This window comes from Eriocheir sinensis, chromosome 58 (genome assembly GCF_024679095.1).
Source record: "Eriocheir sinensis breed Jianghai 21 chromosome 58, ASM2467909v1, whole genome shotgun sequence".
NCBI lineage: Eukaryota > Metazoa > Arthropoda > Malacostraca > Decapoda > Varunidae > Eriocheir > Eriocheir sinensis.
The window spans coordinates 5476549-5492677 of NC_066566.1; positions in this window are offsets into that span (position 1 = coordinate 5476549).

Below are 16129 nucleotides of genomic sequence, written 5' to 3' on the forward strand. Positions count from 1 at the left end.
TACAAAGATACATACTGACAAGGTACAAGAGGCGGCAAGTCGGCCTATACATGGCAGCTCCTGAGACTTGATTTTTTTTTTTACAGCAAAGGAGACAGTTCAAGGGCGTAAAGAAAAATATATAAAAAAAGCCCGTTACTTACTGATCATTTATCTCTATTACAGCAGACGAAGCAGCTCAAGGGTAAAAATATAATAAAAAGCAAAAATAAAAGTCCGCTAGGCGCTGTTCCTGTAAAGAATTAGAATGAAAGCGCAAAAGGGGAGTGTCAGTATTGGATGGAGAGGTGTCTTAATACTCTCCCATCCATGCATCTATAATCTGTTACATATATGAATCGTATTTTTATGAACAACAGACCTGATGAGTTTGTTCCATTCATCCACTACTCTATTCATCAACCAGGTCTTATCTATATCCTTCCTGAACGTAAATCTATACTCCATAAAAGGTATATGGATCGTAATTACATCAACTTCATATCCGATTAGTTTGTTCCATTCACCCACTACACTATCCATCAACCAGGCCTTATTTATATTTATTTCCTTAATGAGCCTGATGTTTCTAATTAATTGCCTTTGTGACGAGTTCTTATGTCATCTTAATCCATCGTAAAAAGGGACAGAGTAGGAGTGAGCTTGGATGTACAATGAATCTGGATGTTTAACTAAGGGACGTAATGTTAGCGGCCTACCCAGCAATCCCGTGGCATATTTTCCGCATGTTCTTATTTCTCAAGTATCAGCTTCGAGACAAACATACGTGTACGCTCTCACCTTCCCTTGTACTCCCTCACCTTCCCTCGTCCATTCCCTCAATATGTTCCACCGACCTCCTTCGATTCCTACCCATCCCTTTCGTTCCCTGCCCAGCCCTTTCGTCTTCTCAATCAGACTTTAACATTCCCCATAAACCCCCTTGTCAGCTCTTGTCTCGACGGGCTCTTCACTTCCCATGCCATTTCCTGTCCTCTGTGTCGGCTCCTTGTCCCCACCGCTTGTCCATCCTCCGGTCAGCAAGTCGCAAGGAGGAGGACGAGGGGGCAGGGGAGAGGGGAGGAGAGAGCACCAAAGTGGCTTCTTGGCCCTCCGCTATCGGCCACTCTTTGACGTCTTGTTTCCCCGAGGTCTTATATTTTTCCTCCTGATGGGGCAAGTTCCCGCATTATGGGACGAGTCGACTGTAAGCGATCGGGTCTTTGTTGTCAGTGGGAGGCGTGTGTGTGTGTTGGGGGGATGCGGGGTGAGGGGTAGGAGGGAGGTTGGTGGTTTGGTTCGTCCGCCCTTCCTTTCCTGTCCTTTCCTGTCCTTTCCTCCTTCATTCCCTTCTCCGCAGACAATTTGTAGCAGAAGAGGCAGTAAGCGATGTTTGTCTCTCTCTCTCTCTCTCTCTCTCTCTCTCTCTCTCTCTCTCTCTCTCTCTCTCTCTCTCTCTCTCTCTCTCTCTCTCTCTCTCTCTCTCTCTCTCTCTCTCTCTCTCTCTCTCTCTCTCTCTCTCTCTCTCTCTCTCTCTCTCTCTCTCTCATAGTGTTTTCTTGTGTTTTCCTTTCCATCTTTTTTTCTTTATTACGTCTCCGATGTAATTGTTTTTCGTTGTTGTCGTTGTTTCTGTTGCTGTTTTATTAGTTTATTTATTTATTTGTTTATTAATATATTTTTAGAGCTTTTCTCATTGGTTATTTTCGGTCATTTTTTTTTTCTGTGCTTCATTTTTACTCTTTTCCTTCTTCGATGTAATTGCTCTCGTTGTTTTCCTTGTTGTTGCCGCTCTAGTTTATCTATTTATTTATTCAGTACTCTCTATTGGCATTTCATTTCTTCTTCTCTTCTTCCTCTTCTCATCATCTTTCCCTTTACTCCTTTCCTCCTTCGATCCAATTGTTTATATCAGTCACTGTCTTTGTTGGTGTCACTCTTGTTTCCTTACTTATTCATTTATTCACTCCCGGAGCTGCGGTGTGTTTCTTCTTATTGATGAAATGCATATTGGTCTTCGATCCCCTACTTGAAATACGCGGCTCTTAAGTTTGTTGTGTTGGAATCGCAGCTTTGTTTCGGGACACTGGTAGGGGTTGGGGGCCGGGAAGAAAACGGGGGAAGGGACAGGTGGGGAAAGGGAAGGAGGCAGGGGAGGGACAGGTGGGGAGAGGGAAGGAGGCAGGGGAGGGACAGGTGGGGAGAGGGAAGGAGGCAGGGGAGGGACAGGTGGGGAGAGGGAAGGAGGCAGGGGAGGGACAGGTGGGGAGAGGGAAGGAGGCAGGGGAGGGACAGATGGGGAGAAGGATGGAAGCAGGGAAGGGGCAGGTGGGGAGAGGGAATGATGCTAAGGCGGGTAAGAATGCGGGAAAGGGACAGAGTGGAGAGAGAGGAAGGGGAGGAAGGTTTCTGGGCAGGGCTCGGCGAAACATGATCCGTATTCATAAACGTGACGGGCTTCTATTAAGACTATTTTCCAAGCCACAAAGAAGATTAATATTTTTTTATATGCTTTCTCATTCAAGATGCAGAAGCCGCGTAAAACTATCACTAGCATCACAAAACAGTCCAAGGAAATCCCACCAACTTCAACGAGAGGTTTTTCAGACAGGCGTTCAGAGGCGCTGATACGTTTTAGTCCGGGGCTGGAAAGTGAAGGGTAGAGCAGCGCAGGGCAGGACAAGGGTAGTCAGGGCAGAGGCAGGATAAAGCTACGGTGGAAGACAGAAATCAGGAGGCAGATATCAGAACGTTCATTTTCTCACCTTCTTATTTCAGCTCCATGAATCTGCACGCACTGAATACTTCATAAAGCAATTGTGTCGCCAGGTAGTGCAAACACGACCCGGCTGTGGAGCGTCGATGTCTTGGGGATTTTTCTTTCTTGGTTTAATTTATGGTCGGCGAGTGTCGGCGGCCGGACAAACAGCGGCGCGGCAAAGCCATGCGTCACGAACGGCGGGGCGGGGGTAGGGGATGGGGGGATGGTGTGGTTGGGGCGGCGGCGGGGGTCGAAGTAACTGTTGCGTCGGGGCTAATATTGTCATACGTCTTGGCTCACAGCAGGGTCCTCACGCCACTCCTGGAAACAGTACCGGATTGAGCCTGAGAAACCTATACCTCTCTCCCTGACCTCTCTGCCTGACCTCTCTTCCTGACCTCTCTTCCTGACCTCTCTCCCTGACCTCTCTTCCTGACCTCTCTCCCTGACCTCTCCCTGACCACTCTTCCTGACCTTTCTTCCTAACCTCTCTCCCTGACCTCTCTTTCTGACCTCTCTCCCTGACCTTTCTCCCTGACCTCCCTGACCTCTCTTCCTGACCTTTCTTCCTAACCTCTCTTCCTGACCTCTCCCTGACCTCTCTCCCTATTCTCTCTCCCTGACCACTCTGTCTGTTTGCTTTGCAGGAGCAGCGCCGAACGGGTCTTTTATGTGTTTTCTCTGTTTATTGCCCTTGAGCTGTTCCCTTTACCGTTTAATAAGACCTTTTCACAACAAAATGTACCAAAATAAGGACACTTGCTACTTTCCTTCTCACTCGTGTAGATGAAACAATATCTTTCTTGATTAAATTCAATATGCTTTTAATTAAACTGATTAGTTCCTCGTGTTTGATTATGATTACTAGTTTCATTTTATATTCTCACAAAACTTAATTTATAGGAAGATTAAATACGTCTCTCCATATTGACTTTTAGCACCCACCAAAATATATACGAAATGTACTTAAGACAGCCCAAAGTACATAAGAACAGAAGGAGTCTGCAAGAGGCCGGTTGGCCTATGCAAGGCAGCTCCTGTACACTCAACCCCACCTTACCTCACCATCCATAGCTTTATCTAACCTCTTCTTGAATGTATCTATGGTATTGGCACCCACAACATGGCTCCCAAGCCTGTTCCATTCGTCCACCACTCTATTGGTGAACCAATTCTTGCCTATGTCTTTGTTGAATGTGAATTTGTCTAACTTAAAACCATTGCCACGCGTCCTACCTGGTTCTTTCACTCTCAAAATTTTATTGACATCCCCTTTATTAAAGCCCTTCATCCATTTATAGACTTCGATCAAGTCTCCTCGCAACCTTCGCCTTCCTAGAGAGTGTAGATTTAACTGCTTCAGCCTGTCTTCATAAGGCAAGTTTCTCACCCCCTGAATCCTCCTCCTCTGTACTGATTCAAATATCTTGATATCCATTCTATGGTAGGGGGACCAGAACTGAACTGCATAATCGAGATGAGGTCTAACTAGTGCTAAGTAAAGCTTGAGGATGACTTCAGCGCTCCTATTGCTTATGCTCCTTGAGATGAAACCCAGTACTCTGTTGCCCCGATTTTTAGCCTGAATGCATTGAGCCCTAGGACGGAGGTCAGCGCTCACTAGGACTTCTAAGTCTCTCTCACGCCTAGACCTGCTTAATGGTTTCCTGTGAAGGTAGATTTTCTTCTTTCTCTGTCACTAAAACTTCATTCGTTTTATTGCCGGGCAAAATCTCCGTTGTTTTCTCTGTACGTTCTACCTTCTGAGGCCCATCGCTATTATCTGTAACATTCTTCTCCACAGATGTTTCCTTGATGGTTTCCTGTGAAGGTAGTTTTTCTTCCTTCTCTGTTACAACAATTTCATTCGTTTTATTGCCGGGCAGACTTTCGCTCCCTGTGACAGATTTTTCGCCACTTTCTTTGCCTTCCTCATCACGAACAACTTGTGTTTCCGTAGTTTTTGTCTGCATCATCTCTACATCATAATTATTTTTCATCTCATCTTACAAACATCAGCTATGAATCTCCTTATCGTGTGGACGCTGTACTTGGTGATGTGGAATGTGGGTGCCGATAGCCTGCCAGCGGCAGGCTATCGGCACCCACATTCCACATCACCAAGTACAGCGTCCACACGATAAGGAGATTCATAGCTGATGTTTGTAAGATGAGATGAAAAATAATTACGGTGTTGTGGCAGAAAACCGCTTTCGTCAGCTCAAGGATTGAAAACAGAATGGCCTCCGGAACGCCAAACGGCAGGGAGAAAAATCCTCTCGGGTCTTCCCCCGCCGTTGGATGCGTTTTGGTAGAACAGGGAGAGAGCGGGACAGATTCAACTCTCTCTCTCTCTCTCTCTCTCTCTCTCTCTCTCTCTCTCTCTCTCTCTCTCTCTCTGCCTCAGTAGAACCAACAACGGCAATAGTGGAACCTTTTCTTGGGCATCAGTGGCAATTAAGGCAAACATCCAGCGTGGTGGAAGCAGGGCGTCAGGACAGCGGGAGGGGGGGCAGGGAAGGGAAGGGGGCGATGTCTACAGTTGCAGCGTTGAGACAAAGGTCAGTATTCCTAGACGCTTCCACTTATCACATTAACTATTCCCAAAAGCCGAAAAAAAGCTTACTCGGGCTGTAATGAGTATTTGTAAGGTTCATGGTACAGAAGAAGGGTCAAATTACCACCAGGGTCATAAAAGTATTCCCGGAGAGACCCAGATATCCCGCGAAAGTCTGGTCAAATGTGTGTGCTTGGGCGCCGAATTGTTTAAGAATATGACCCAAATACCTTCACGTGTCTTGGTTCACAGGGGCAGCAACGGGACGTCTCTTGATCTGTATATAATCAATGTCCTTCGTCTTCTTCTGTCCCTTTATTACATGGATCAGTAGCTTGTTTGATCATAATTTCTTTTCTTAGTTTTATATGAAAGAGCGTTTGGTTTATGTTTCCCGAGTTCTGTTTCTCCCTCGGGCTGTCTCCTGTACCATGAAAACAAGTCACGGCTGTCAGCGAGGATTTGGATTCAATTTCCGCGTGTCTGTTGCTTCCGTCCGTCCGTCTGTCACGCCTCTCTGACGCTTTATTGTCCCCGTGAATATGATTTGTTGATTTGCACCCCAAGTACCTCCTGCCCCGCCGCTGTCACTGCCCGGGTCAGCATAAGTAATATTCTGTCTATCAATATTTGTCACCTAGCTCCATACTTTTTACCCGCCACGCCTGCACGCTTTGGTGTTGGTGTGAAAATGCATACTTGATTTATATTTATTCGGCCAACACTGTCTACCTTTGCACTGCCTCAAGGGTAGAATATGCATAGGTGATATTATATTGTCTGTTAGATGTCGTATGCGTGTTTTTTTTTACAGTAAAGGAAGAAGCTCAAGGGCAAAAATAAATGGTAAAATAAAGTCCGCTATTCACATCTCCTATAAAAGAAAGTTTAGACGAGTGGCCAGAAGAGAGGTCAATGTCAGGTGGAGAGGCGTTTTGATCCTCTCCTCTTACTGTTTATCTACTTCCGCGCACATCATTATCTAGACGGGAGATTCTTGTTCTGTATATGATTTGTTGATTCCTATTTGTATTGTCTTTCGGCCGCCTCTTGTGATTCTTTTTTAGGAGCAGCGAGTAGCGGGCTTTTTTTTTGTTATTGTTTCATTTTTTTGTGCCCTTGAGCTGACTCCTTTGTTGTAAAAAAAAATGTGCTGTCTAGCTTGTATGTGCTGTCTACTATTGTATGTGCTGTTTTTTTGTACTGCAAGGGAGACAGCTCAAGGAAAAAAAAACAAAAACAAAAATAGAAACAAAAAGGCCCGCTATAGACGCTGCTCCAACGAAAGAAAGGGAACGAGAGGCCAAAAGAGAGGTCAAATTCGGATTACTATTATATGTGTGATTTCTACTATTATGCTGACCTCAGTTTGGGTGTACATAGCCCAGTATTCCGCCTCAGACATCATTTAAATATTCTACCTAACATTAACATAGTTCTGCACTCATCCTAAAGACATGACAAAGAGCTCTGCATGTGAATTCCGTAAAGAAGAAAGCCGCTCTCATTCCCACGCTCCTGTCAGCTTGTATTGATTCTGGTTATCGACGCGACTGTCTTTTATTCATCGGTATTTGGGTATATCGAGGGAGTCATGAGCCATTGCCGTGATGGAGTAAAGTGGAGGGACTCGTGAGGAGTTCCCGCATCGCTGTTTTCTTTTCACGCCGGGTTTGTTCCGTGAAGGCAACAGGCACTTAAACCTTGCCCGCCGTGAGTGTTTGGCCATCAGGGGCGCCCATAACACACGGCGATGAGGGAGTGAAGGGACACGCGAAGAGGATTTCCCTAAGTTGTCACATTTCTGTTTTCACGCGAAGTTTGTACCGTGAAGGTGAAGGCTACACACATTTATATTTTTCCCGCCGTGAATATTCCTCGGCCGTATGGGAAGTCCATGACCCATTCCGATGATGGACTGAAGGGACACACGATGGGGGGGGGGAGTTGTCCAATGCTGTCACGCCGTCTTCATTGCACTTATTCTTCTTTACGGTAAGACGGTTCGAGTAAAAAAAAAAAAAAAAACAAACAACTTGATAATATGCTGATTCTACGAGAGGAAAGGAAAGTACCAACGCACCTCTCTACCGGAAACTGACCTCTCTTCTGTTGGAGCACTGTCTAATAGGCCTTTTTGCTCCTATCTTTTTTTTTTAGCCCCTGAGCTGCCTCCCTTGCTGTAAAACAAAACAAAACACAAAGATGAGGTTAATAAAACAAAAGAATATCGAGATTAATTCCATCGGTGTGTCTTGATATCCTCCCAGAAAGCGGCAAATATTTCAACCTTCCCCTTCGTTAACCTGTTGAGTAAATGTGGAGGTGGTGGCGCGGCGGGTCGAGTTGCGTTTCGTTCAAGGGTATTACGAGGATTGGCCGTCGCCCGCCACTCCTCTCCTTTGTTTTCGGCGCTGCGAGCTACTCCAAGGGCCGTATTTTAAAACATTTCGGCGCCCAAGTTCACCTATTTGACAAGGCTTTCCTAAGAGTTGCGGGCATTTCCAGAAGTTTTATGACCCTGGTGGTAGATTGACCCTTCTTCTGTACCGTGAACCTAAAGAAACACTCATTAGAACCCGATTGATGCCCTCTTTGACCTTTATAAATAGTTGATGTGAGAAGAGAAAGTGTCTTAAAATAGCCTAAACCTTTCCGTCTACCTTTCCCTTCGTGCGTATTTTTGAGCCAACGCGGCGGCGGCGGTGATGCGTCGAGAGCAGTTGTTTTGTTTTGCTCCACTGACTTACGAGGAGGATTGCTCGCACACACACACACACACACACACACACACACACACACACACACACACACACACACACACACACACACACACTACGCCGCTTTTTACCTTACATTTGCTCCGTGAACACTGCAAACATTTCCACCTTTCCCACCATGAGCATTTTGGGCAAACAGAGAGGTGGAGAAGCGCTGTGAGCCGCGTTCTGTGTGCGCCAAGGGACCTACGGGAATGATTGTACGATGCCATAACACCGCTTTATCTACGTTAACTGAGCGCCGTGAAAGCTGCAAGCATCTCTACCACTATGAATATTTCGATCAAACACAGAAAAGGAGGCAGCTCAAGGGCGCAGAAAAAGAAGAAACAAAAAGGTCGGCGGTGGTGTTGCGTTCAGGGACCTTGGTGTAATTTCTTTCGAGGGATTTAGAAGGAAGATTGTAACATGTGCATCCAACGCGCTCCATTTTTCACGCGAGGTTTGCACAGCGGCGGATGTTTCTACCTTTCTCTCCGTGGGTAATTTTAGGAAACAAGGCAGGCAGCGGCGATGCGTTTAGGGGCCTTGATAATGTGTTTCCAGGGATATAGAAAGGAAAGTTAAACATGTGCATCCAACGCGCTCCATTTTTCACGCGAGGTTTGCACAGCGGCGGATGTTTCTACCTTTCTCTCCGTGGGTAATTTTAGGAAACAAGGCAGGCAGTGGCGATGCGTTTAGGGGCCTGGATAATATCTTTCCAGGGATATAGAAAGGAAAGTTGTATATGCGCGCCCGTCACAGGACATTTTTCACGAGAGGTTTTCACATTGACGAACGTTTCTATATCATTCCTTCCGTGGATATTTTGAGCAGTGGTGCCATGTTTAGAGCCTTGCTAATTTCTTTCCAGTGACTTAGAGGGAAGATTGCACACGCACAGCTAACGCAATACAATATTCTTCGCTAAGTTTACACAGCGGCGGACGTATCCATCTTTCCTTCCGTGGATATTTTGAAACAAGGCAGACAGAGGCGATGCGTTTAGGGGCCTGGATAATTTCTTTCCAGTGACTTAGAGGGAAGTTATATAACGCACCTAACGTCAATGACAATATTTTCACGAGAGGTTTTCAAAGTGACGGACGTTTCTACCTTCTAGGCGCGAATATCATCAGCAAACACGTCGGTGGTGCTTCGTTTAGGCTTGTGGTAGTGTCTGTCTAGGGATTTAGGTTGGTATTTTAAGACACTTTCGCTTCTCACATCAGCTATTTATAAAGGTCAAAGAGGGCATCAATCGGGTTCTAATGAGTGCTTCTTTAGGTTCACGGTACAGAAGAAGGGTCAAACTACCACAAGGGTCATAAAACTACTCCTGGAAATGACCCAAACTCCTAGGAAAGCCTTGTCAAATAGGTGAACTTGGGCGCCGAAATGTTTTAAAATACGGCCCTTCGGCGCAAAATTGTACATGCGCATCCAACACACTCCATTTTTCACGTGAGGTTTGTGCAGTGGCGGGCGTTTTCTACCTATTTGTACCTATTCTGACCAGTGGCAGTGTGTTTAGAGCATAAAATTGTACATGTGCTTAGAACGTAGGTCTGTGCAGGCGTATCCAACACCCCCCCTTTTTCACGCGAGGTCTGTGCAGTGACGGGCGTTTTCTACCTATTTATACCTATTTTGTCCAGTGTCAGTGTGTTCAAAGCTTCAGATTGTACATGTGTTTAGAACGTAGGTCTGTAGAGGCGTATCCAACACACTCCAATTTTCACTCGAGGTCTGCAGAGCGGCACACGTTTCTTTCTCTCTCTCTGTGGATATTTCGAGAAGCGGCGTTGGCGATGCGTCTTTGTTATATTTCCTCCCGTATCACATACCTGGCGCGGCTGCATGGCTTCCCCTCAGCCTGTTAGTTACTTACATACATACATACTCACGCGGTAAAGCCTCCGGAGCTTGCATGGGCCGGTGGAAAGGGGTGAAGGGGGGGGGCGAGGCAGCAGACGTTCAATCTCGTGCAGCATCAGGCCGGAGAGGGCAAGTAAATTCCTGCTTTATTTGCGTGTAAGCGTGGCGCCAATAACATGGGTGGTGCGGGGGGCTACGAGGGGTGGGGGGTGGGGGGGGGGCGTGCAGGTAGGTAATTGGATCACTCACCTTCGGCTGCAACAAGGCGGCAGGAATGTGTTGTCGCCGCTGATCTTTTTCCATATGCAGCGAGGAGGCGCCAGACGTCCGCCCTTACAACAGGAAAGGTCACACTCCATCCTTCCCTCACGCGCTGGTTCGGCCGCGCGTGACGCCGCCGCGCCCCTTAGCTGTCTGTGCCGCGACGGGAGGAGGAGGAGGAGGGAGGAGGAGGAGGGAGATGTGGAGGAGGAGGAAGGAGGTTGTTGTTACTTGTTAAAGGATTACAAAATATGGTTGACAAAATTCTCCTTCTTCTGTTTTGTCTGTCTGTCTGTCTGTATGTCTGTTTGTCCCTGTCCCTGTCTGTCTCTGTCTCTGTCTGTCTCTGTCTCTCTCTCTGTCTGTCTCTGTCTGTCTATGTCTGTCTATGTCTCTCTCTCTCTCTCTCTCTCTCTCTCTCTCTCTCTCTCTCTCTCTCTCTCTCTCTCTCTCTCTCTCTCTCTCTCTCTCTCTCTCTCTCTCTCTCTCTCTCTCTCTCTCTCTCTCAATCTCTCCCCCCCCCACCCCCGCCCAGTTCTCACGTGATAGATCAAAATTAATACGAGAGCAGGAGCAATAATGACTTTTCGGCGACCTTTGTCTTGTATTAACATGTCAGACAGACATAGAAGGTTAAGTAAAGACAGATAGATAGATAGATAGATTGACAGGTAGATAGATAGATAGACATAGTTAGAATGGCAGACTGACCACAAGATTACATTAAACATTTACATACAAGTGAGATTATGGTGTGGGTAAGAAGGTGCAGGAAGCGAGACTGAGATGGTTTGGTCATGTCATGAGGAGAGAGGAAGGGAGTTGTGAAGGGCAGATAATGGACATGGAAGTGGGTGGCAGAAGGAAGAGAGGAAGACCCAGGACGAGATGGAAGGACTATTGTGGCGGACGACAGAGAAAAGAACTTGGACCTTGAAGTGGCGGAGGACAGGGTTAGATGGAGGAGACTCATCAAAAACAGCGACACCGTATAGAAACGGGATAATAATGATGTGGAAGAAGAAGAATTATGGTGTAGTTTACCTTTTTTCTTTTACAGTCAGTTCAGTGTAGTTAGATGGGAAGGATTTGTAACATACTTAGTCGATTATCAATATATTACCCTTACCTGGATCAGTGAATTATATTGAACCATAATATTCTGGACGATACTACAGACACACACACACACACACACACACACACACACACACACACACACAGAGCACAGTATAATTATTCTCGTGTATGGAGTATATCAGTCAAGCGTTACTATGTGGAGAGGATACAGGAGTTGTTAGTGTGAAGGGAGGATTGAAGAGTGGATTAATAGAATAGGATGTAGAATGTGGAGAGAGAGAGAGAGAGAGAGAGAGAGAGAGGGAGAGGGAGAGAGGGAGAGGAAGTCAGAAGCGCTTAAGTATTACCTCGTATGAAGCGTTAGTATGATGTAAAGTAATAGCAGTGTTAGTATGAGCGAGTGGTTATAGTATGAGGGAGACTATAAGAGTGGATCACAAGAATAGGATATGAAGGTCGACAGTTAGTGAGTGGAAGACTGGGAGTGAGTGGGGTAGGAACGTGCATTGCCGTGTATGGAGTATGCTTGGAGCGTTAGTATGAAAGGGTGGAAAAAGGAGTGTTAGTATGAGGGTTTACAAGGATAGGATGGAAAGGTAAGGCATTTAGAAGCGAGTAGGAGAGAGTGGGAGGGATGAGCCAGCAGGAGCGTGTAAGTATCGCCGGGTATTGAGGGGAAAAAATAAATGCTAGGATGAGAAATGGCTTACAAGGATAGGATAGGATGGGAAAGCAGACAGGAGTGGGAGAGAGAGTAGGAGTGAGTGAGGCAGCTGGAATGTGTAAGTATCGCCGGGTATTGAGGGGAATAAGTAAGTTTTAGTATGTAGGATGGTTTACAAGGATAGGATAGGATGGGAAAGCAAACAGGAGTGGGAGAGAGAGGGAGTGAGGCAGAGGGATTGAATATTTACAGTTTAATCTTGCACGGGAGGCGATTTTTCCCTTTTGTTGAGGCAATTTTGCTGGATTGCCTGGCTTTGAAGGGGACGCCGAGGCAGCCAGCGCATGCAGGAAAGAGCTTTAAACATTCTGTGCCTTTCATACTGTCGCGTTTTCCACCTTCGCGAAATGCCTGTATTGTGTTGTTGTGTTGCTGTCTTGTTTTTGTGTTGCTTGCAGGATGGTGTGCTTGTATGCGTGTCGAGAGGATGATAAATTTAAATTGTTGGAGTTGAGAGAACGAAAAACTTGCAAAATTGTCGGGGTTCTGTCTTTCTGGTTCTTCTCTATCTTCGCCATCTTTTGCGCCTTCGCGAAATCCCGGTGTTGTTCGATGTCTTGTTTTTTGTGTTGCCTACAGGATGGAGTGCTTGTCTGTGTTGAGAGGATGAAAAACTTTAATTTGGGGTGTTTAATTTTACCTGTTCTATTATCTTCACCATTTTCTGCACCTTCGCGAAATCCCGGTGTCTTGTTTTTCGTGTTGCTTGCAGGATGGAGTGTTTTTGTCTGTGTTGAGAGGATGAAAAACTTTAATTTGGGGTGTTTAATTTTACCTGTTCTATTATCTTCACCATTTTCTGCACCTTCGCGAAATCCCGGTATTGTTCGATGTCTTGTTTTTTTGTGTTGCTTGCAGGATGGAGTGTTTGTATGAGTGTTGAGAGAATGAAAAGCTTTAATTGTTGGGGTTTTAATTTGTCAGCTATGTCATCTTTGCCTTCTCTTGCACCTTTACGAAATTCCTGTATTGTGTGTTGTCTGTTTTTTGTGTTGCTTGCAGGATGGAGTGTTTGTGTGTGTTGAGAGAATGAAAAACTTTAATTGTTGGGGTTTTAATTTGTCAGCTATGTCATCTTCGCCCTCTCTTGCACCTTTACGAAATGCCTGTATTGTTTGTTGTTTTTGTGTTGCGTGCAGGCTGGTGTGTTTGTATGTCTGTTGAGAGGATGAAAAGGTTTAATTTCGAGTGTTTCATTTTGCCAGTTCTTTCATCTCCGCCATTTTTGTCCACCTTTTCGAAATGCTTGTATATATTGTCTTGTTTGGTGATGGTGGAACTCTTGGTTGCAGGGTTGAGTGTTGCAAGAGTGTCGAGAAAGAGTAATTAAAATGCTCAAATGTTGGATGCTGTTTCGTTTCGCCGCATTTCCGTCTTTTCGAATTCTTTTGTTGTTGGAGTGAATGGCTAAAATGTTTGGGGCATGTTCGCTCAGCTTAACTTCGTGTTTGCACATTTACGAAACACACGCATTCCCTTCGCCTTTACAAAACACGCATGAAGCAATAATCCTGTGTGATGGGAAACTTTATAGACTCACCTTTTCCACACTATTTCACACCGTTTTCACCTTCACGAAATAGATAAAAGTTTGGTCTGTACCTTCTGGGCTTCAAAAAAATTCTTCGTGTTACATATCAGTATTTTTCAACCCCTCTGAATCACACCTCCTCTATTTTGCGCTTCAATAATAAAACCGGATCCTGTTATGCTTTTACCTTGCTGTCTTACTTTCTTACGCAAACTTCGATTTTATTTTTTTATCTAAAACTGATTTTATTTTGCGCTTCAAGAATAAAACCGGATCCTGTTATGCTTATACCTTGTTGTGTCTTACTTTCTAACGCAAACTTCGATTTTTTTTTATCTAAAACTAATTTGAGAAGGCCATTTGCTTTTCCTTTTTCTTCCTCACTCCTCATTGTTTTCATCACCGTTCAAACGCCTCTGTTGTTGCTGGTGACTCCAAAATCCTGCCTTTAGTAACGCTATAGGAGGCAGGCCAAGGACAAAATAGAGCAATAAATAAACTAAATTGTTTTCATCACCGTCCAAACGCCTCTGTTATTGCTGTTATTTCTGGTGACTCCAAAATCCTGCCATTAGTAACGCTGTAGGAAGCAGACCAAGGACAAAATAGAGTGATAAACAAACTGAAACCCTCAACACGCTGCTCCTTTTTATTTATTATTTTTTTTACAGCAGAGGAGACAGTGCAAGGGCGTAGAAAAAAAGAAAACAATAATGAAAAAAAAAAGCCCGCTACTACTACTACTACTACTACTACTACTACTACAAAAATGATACAAAGGAAGCTGCCAGGAGAGGGATACAGCTTGCTTGAGAGGGCGTCTTGGTATCCCGCTGTTCAAGTCAAAGGAAGGAAGAAGAGCAGACAGAGAAAGGTTAAATTTTCATAATAAGACCGCAAAGTTACGTTGAGATTCTTCGTACGCCACAGTCACCTCTTGGAAATTCTACTTGCTTATGCCTTCCCCTCCTCTTACAGTCTTACAGTCACTCCTTTCCTCTTACTCTGTGCTATGGCTGTTCTCTTACAATCTTCCAGTCACTCTATTCCTCTTACTCTGTACTATGGCTGTCCTCTTTCCAGTCTTCCAGTCACTCTATTCCTCTTACTCTGTGCTATGACTGTTCTCTTACAATCTTCCAGTCACTCTATTCCTCTTACTCTGTGCTATGGCTGTCCTCTTTCCAGTCTTCCAGTCACTCTTTTCCTCTTACTCTGTGCTATGGCTGTTCTCTTACAATCTTCCAGTCACTTTTCCTCTTACTCTGTGGTATGGCTGTCCTCTTTCCAGTCTTCCAGTCACTCTATTCCTCTTACTCTGTGCTATGGCTGTCCTCTTTCCAGTCTTCCAGTCACTCTATTCCTCTTACTCTGTGCTATGGCTGTCCTCTTTCCAGTCTTCCAGTCACTCTATTCCTCTTACTCTGTGCTATGGCTGTCCTCTTTCCAGTCTTCCAGTCACTCCTTTCCTCTTACTCTGTGCTATGGCTGTCCTCTTTCCAGTCTTCCAGTCACTCCTTTCCTCTTACTCTGTGGTATGGCTGTCCTCTTTCCAGTCTTCCAGTCACTCCTTTCCTCTTACTCTGTGGTATGGCTGTCCTCTTTCCAGTCTTCCAGTCACTCCTTTCCTCTTACTCTGTGGTATGGCTGTCCTCTTTCCAGTCTTCCAGTCACTCCTTTCCTCTTACTCTGTGGTATGGCTGTCCTCTTTCCAGTCTTCCAGTCACTCCTTTCCTCTTACTCTGTGCTATGGCTGTCCTCTTTCCAGTCTTCCAGTCACTCTATTCCTCTTACTCTGTGCTATGGCTGTCCTCTTTCCAGTCTTCCAGTCACTCCTTTCCTCTTACTCTGTACTATGGCTGTCCTCTTTCCAGTCTTCCAGTCACTCCTTTCCTCTTGCTCTGTGCTATGGCTGTCCTCTTTCCAGTCTTCCAGTCACTCTTTTCCTCTTACTCTGTGGTATAGCTGTCCTCTTTCCAGTCTTCCAGTCACCCTTTTCCTCTTACTCTGTGCTATGGCTGTTCTCTTACAATCTTCCAGTCACTCTTTTCCTCTTACTCTGTGCTATGGCTGTGTACTTAAACTTTCTCACATCTGTCCCCACTTCAAAATCTTAAATGCATACTTACTTTTCGATTCTGCATACTAATATCTCAATCACCACTTCAATATCCTACTTGTGTGACTACGTACTAACACTTACTTGCGTCTCAGTCACCACTTCGAACTCTATATAAGGTAGTTAGCAGTAGCGCCACCACAGGACTCCACCGTGCTTAGTGGGAAGGTGGGGAGGACAGAGGAAAAGGGAGTGAAGTTGGATGAGAGGGAGAGGAGGGAAGAGGATGGGGAAGTGGGAAGGGGGAGAAGATAGAGAGGAATGGAATGAATAGGGATTGAAAGGAGAGGAGGGAAGATAATGGGGTTGTATATAGATAAGAAAAGCTGGGGAGGTGGGGAAGATAGAGAGGAATGAAATGGATAGGGATTGGAAGGAGAGGAGGGAAGAGAATGGGGTTGTATATAGATGAGAGAAGCTGGGGAGGTGGAGAAGATAGAGAGGAATGGAATAAAGTGGAATGGAAAGGAGAGGAGG